A 5,846-nucleotide genomic window follows, 5' to 3' on the forward strand; every position below is an offset into this window, starting at 1 on the left:
CCCCAGGTTTAATTAATGACATTGCTTGTCCAAATGCTCCTGGCCCGGCCCTTCTGTCAAATTTTAGAACCCATTCTGGCCCGCAAGTCAAAACGTTTGCCCACCCCTGGATTAACCTCTTCCCTCTTTCACTAAGCGGGTCTGGACTGAAACAGATATAACACACAACAGCCACAACGCAAAAGAAGCCCCATTTCCATGGGAACCCCAGTTTTGCTAGGTTAACAGAGATGTTAATTTTACCCAGGACTCTAAAGAACAGAGGTGAGTTGATTTCTTCACCGACGTTGAGACAAGTGACCCTAAAAAACCAAACCCCTTTGTAGTCGCGCGGAGCGCTTGTCTTTCATGTAAATCATTGAGAGCTGTTCCACATCCACTGCTACTCCTCCGCACGTCTCCGTCCACGTACGTCTTCTCCGTCGACAAAATACAGAGCCGTGCTATTTTCTGCTCCGCTCCAGTCCAGCCAGGTCAAGATCCGCAATTGCAATAGCACCAAACAGGAAAAAGAACATCGAGAAATTCCGGTTCGTCAAATTAAAATATAGTAGCAACAGATCGGTGACTAGAAATTATAGCATAATACTTATATATTCCAAAAAAACTAACACCGTTTATTTAAATCATTGGATGCAAACTATTGGTTATTCACCAACCAGGAAGCAGATTTCTAATCTCCTTCAAAATATTTATTTTATACAGAGGGACTTAAAGTTTAATCAAATCCATTCAAAAGAAACTTCTTATTGCAGGAATGGATGAAGAGATGCTGAGTTTGGAAAAAGAGAACAAAGTTCAATCAAAAAAAGCAGTTTTGAATCCTCCTAGTTATCTCCGTTACAAAAATCTACAAAAAAATATATATATATTTGGGCAGAAACTGAACATATGCTGGATGATGGTGGGATTTATTTTAATATGTCATATTAAATTAAGCGCTCACAGGGTTCATACAGGAATGAGTGACTCTAATTTAATGCTATTAGAAATTATTTTAATGCCATCAACAAGAACCATGTACACAAGTTATTAGTGTACATGAAATATGAAGGAGCTGTAAGCAGAGTTCCATGACTCTTGTAATGTATGTAAACACACAGACACACATATATATACGTATATAGCTTTTTCTCCGCCTCGAGCTTCCTTTCCGAACATACGGCTTTATAATCAGTTCCACGCCAATTAATTGCAGTATAATATATCTGACGGAATTGTTTTTATAAAAATTTTTTATTAAAGAATTATACCTACACCTACTTGGTTTGGTTGGTCTTCTCCCGATTGGATCCCGTCAATCCCTTGCTGGCGAAAGGAGGTAACCTATGACGCTGGCCCAGCTAGGAAATTACCCCCTGGGACATTCTCATCAGGTCATTGACTCTGACCACCGGTGGTTTTCAGCGCGTTGGTCCTCTCGTCAGCAAGTGGAAATGTTTGGATCCGGGTAATGGCACCAGGTTGATAGGGTTAATAATCATGCCCACTTATTATCCTAGAAATGAAAACCAAACAATGCAATTATCATTTTCTGTAGAAAAGTGAGAGGGAGGACAGACCAAGGGTGAGACCCTTGAAAGTCTGTACTCAGCTCTGCCCAAACCTCAAAGGGAGCGACACAGAAGATTGGAAGGTTGCCGTCTCAGAAGCCAAACCTCCAACTGAAACCCCTGGTGAGACGCAGGTCTTCAGCCTTCTGGTTCTCAACTGGAAGGTGAATATTTAGTACATTTGTTGAAGAGTAGATTGTAAATCTGCTTTGTTTTGTTTTCTTCAGTTTAGGCAGCACATGTTGAAACCAAAAAGGAAAAAAAAGGTTCCTTTGACCAGGAGAAGCTGAGCTGCTGATCCAGGATATTTGTGGACTCTTAGAAGAGACTCCTTTATGCTGATCCTCTCTGACCTAACCTGCCTGGACCAAATATTAATCATCTCAGAGAATCCATGATGTGGATTTATTTGCACTTTTTGTAACTTTTATCCTCTTTATATTCTACAAACAGCATTTTAATTTGAACTTAAACACTAATAATTTGTGTTAACTTGTTGCACATTGAATGGGTGATCAGATCTGTTCTGGAGGAGCAGAATGAGCTCATTGAACATAGAGGGACTATCAGACGTAAAGATTTGGTAAAGTATTTTACACTGACTTGGAGAAGTTATTTATTTTGTCAGTTTAGCTCGATGCTTTACTTTTGTTTTTAGCATTTAGTGCTGCTCTGTATGAATATTATACCAGTTCAAGTCATTTAGTTCATATTTATTTTTGCTATTTTAAACCCCAAAGAGATTCCACTGATTTAACAATGAATTGTTAATTTTATTAAAGTTCTTCTTTGTTATAAAGGAAAGCCTCCTTATTCACAGTACCAATTGTTTACATATACATTTGCAATAACATACTTTAACTGTAATATGCAATTACCTTCCACTACACTTTAATTTAGATAGCTTCTCTCCAAACTTTATTTATTCATTTTATAGTAAAACCCATCTGTATATATGCTATTGTACATAACTGTAAAACCCTTTTTTATAGTAATATCCACCTGTATATTATATTCTGTACATATCCATCTGTAAATTTAGTTCATTATTTCTCCTGCACTTGCTGCTATTGCACTTCTGGTTAGACCTAAACTGCATTTCGTTGCCTTGTACCTGTACCTGTGTAATGACAATAAAGCTGAATCTAATTTAATCAAATGATACAAACAGAAGCATAAGCTGGCTCAGGAGGTGGGGATTGGTCTGTTCAAGCTGCAGCTGCATATGTCTCCGTATTGTTGGGCAAGACCTTACACTTGCCTGATGTTAGTGGTCAGATACTGCTTTATTGAAGTTTACCACCAGCATTCATCAATATCTGCTCATTTCATTGGTTTTCCTGTTGGGTTATTTCAGGAAAATTCTCTAAAAAAATCTCAAATGCCTTCACAGAACAGGTGAACCGTATCTACACATTAGGTTAACTCTGAAAGCAACAGGTTGCACTGGGCTTTATTTAGGTGCATCGGAGTAAAGAAGGTTAAAAACAAATATGGCAACTTGCTTTCTGAAAACTGTCCCTTTTTTCCATGATAAAGAGTTTATGTCATGATGATGCATTGTATGAAATCCAAACTAAATATTAGAAGGGTACATAAATACTTGCACACTCATGGGAAGTTCAACAACATGTTGTACAACTCATTGGTAACTACAAACAATCCTACAGCACTTACAAAATACAAATCAGCTTAAGTAAGAAAAGCACCTGTTATCATTGCAAAAACACAAAAAAAAACACTGAACATCACAAAAAACAGGAAAAACTTGACAAACTAAAAGGAATGGAATATTTTTCAATTCCCTTTCTGGATTTACACTAAAAGAAGAAAAAAGAAGAAACGGGAGTTGTACCTTACAACAGAGTGGCTGTGAGAGACATTCTGCACAGAATGATTCTCCTTTAGCTCATTCAAGCCAACAAAAGGGGGAAAAAAACAACCTTATTCTTATGTAGCCACCCTTCTCATTCGCTGGATAAAATAAAAGATTGGTAAAGCCCTGAGCAAGAGGAGTTGCATGGAGAGGAGATCAAAGTGTGATCTAGGAGTCAGACCACCCTGTGATTGATCAGGACTAAGGATCTGTGGCGGATACAGGCAGGGGCGAACACACAACCCTTTTTGAGACCAAAATAAATGTTTGCTTCCCGAAATCTTAAACATACTTCATTGTATAAAGATTAATAGCTGGTACCTGTAAAAGCAGTTCACAAATTATAGGCCTGTTTCTCTCTTCCACAGTTTTCCAAAATTTTGGTGAAATTATTTGTGGGGACATTCATTAATTAACATAAACCACCAAAAAGTCAGTATGGATTTAGATCAAAGACCTACAGCAATTGCTGTTACTGAATTGATCTGCAGTTGGTGTATTTATTGATCTCAAAAAAGCTTTTGACACAATAAAACACAAAATATTAATTAAGGAATCGGAGCGTCATGGAGTCCAGACGAACATAGAAAAGGGGACATGGTTAAACCAGTTTAATTTAAACCAGATTTAATTATATTTAAATCCTATCATTTTATGTAAATATGTTCGTATTTTATGGCAGAGGAGGTCAAACATACAATCTACTGGATTATTTGTGTTTAGATAAAGAGCCTTTATCTCCAAATTGTCTTGTGTCTAAAAACCCATCAGGAGGCTCAGTGAATCTCCCTAATAAAGTTCAAAAACATGAAGTAACATGATCCATAAACTGCTGCCGTCCCTCTGTAGTCTAGTTCAAAACAGCTCCTNTAAAAATGGGAACTACAGAACTAATTCTTTTAGAATAGGTATATATATTAGGGTGAGCATATTTAGATTTCCATAAAGAGGACACTTTGCCCAGCCTCCAGAAAGATTCAGACAGGCTTCTCAAAGGTTCATCAACAGCTTTATTATACCTAAATGATACAAAAATAACCTCTGTAGTAAAATATGTAACAACCAGTAACAAAATTAAAGCTCTCTTTCAAAAAACTTAAATAAAATCATGTTCTAAATATGACCTCTTCTGTATTAGAAAATACAGCTTCAACAAATGTTCCCAGGTCTAACAAAGTACTCAGTCAACTTTCAGAATAACACCCCATTTACACTACCCTTGAAAAACCGTGCCGAGACCGGTCCGAGCTCAGTAACTGAGATAACTTATCGTGTGTAAATGTAAAGCATACTGAACTGAACCGAGCTAGACACAACCGGACCGCACTAACTGCAGAACAGTTCCAGAGGTGGGCTTGGCTCGGTTTTTTCCTTGGTTCGGTTCTCTGATAACAAGAGCGCATGAGCAGAACGAGTCATCTCCGTCTGGTTGCACATCCCGATTCACACTCCATTCCAGTAGTTGGCGGTAATCCCCCTCCTGAAGTTGCTTGTCAACCAACACACAACAGAAGAAGAACAACTATAAACAACAATCGAAACCTTCTCCATGCAACATTTTAAATAATGGCATTTTAAATAATAACACCGAAGTACAGCAATAATAATCAAACATAACTTTCTGAATGTGACAGGCGCCACCATTTTGATTTGCTTGATTCCCTCCTTCGTCTTCTTTTTGTGTTTTATGGCAAACATTACCGCCACCAACTGCTAGGAGGCAAGGAGTCGAGGAACCGAGTTAGCATGATGTGTAAACGGTTCTCAGAAACAAGCTCGGCCTGGTTAACTGATCCGAGCTCGGACCGGTCTCGGCATGGATCGATTTTTTAAGGGCAGTGTAAACGGGGTATAACTCTCACCTCTCAGAGCTTTTTCAGGTTTTTCAGTGTCCATGTGAGCTTTGAGATCTCCAGCACCTTTATTAGACACTGAAACTAATGATCCAGCTTTGCACACGGCGCACTCAGCCTCCCACTGGACTAAAAATGTTTTCTGGAATTTTATCATCTGTGAAGCTGCACTTTCGTTTAGGTGATTATTACTTCTCAATTTTGTTATAAGTAATCCAAAACTATTGTTGCAACATTAGATTAGCATTGTTCAGACTGTTGTGAAAAGATCAGGTACAGACGCATATAGGCAACCAAAAAAAACAAAACAGATATGAAATAGAGGCTGCATTGTGAACATAGCCATATTTAGATCCTTCATTCTTCTAGTTGCTTGGTTGTAGCGGCTCTGGACACACACAGTTATAGCAACAGAAACACTTGTTTTATCAGGTGCCAAACCAACTGGGCCAGAATACGTACCTACATTATTTCCTAATCTAAGTTCTCCAACAAGCAAAGGAGGATTTATCCAATGGCCAGATTTGAACTCAGGCTCTAAAAAGCAAACAGATTAATGCTGAC

The sequence above is a fragment of the Cyprinodon variegatus genome, unplaced genomic scaffold (genome assembly GCF_000732505.1).
Source record: "Cyprinodon variegatus isolate N-32 unplaced genomic scaffold, C_variegatus-1.0 Scaffold2235, whole genome shotgun sequence".
Taxonomy (NCBI): domain Eukaryota; kingdom Metazoa; phylum Chordata; class Actinopteri; order Cyprinodontiformes; family Cyprinodontidae; genus Cyprinodon; species Cyprinodon variegatus.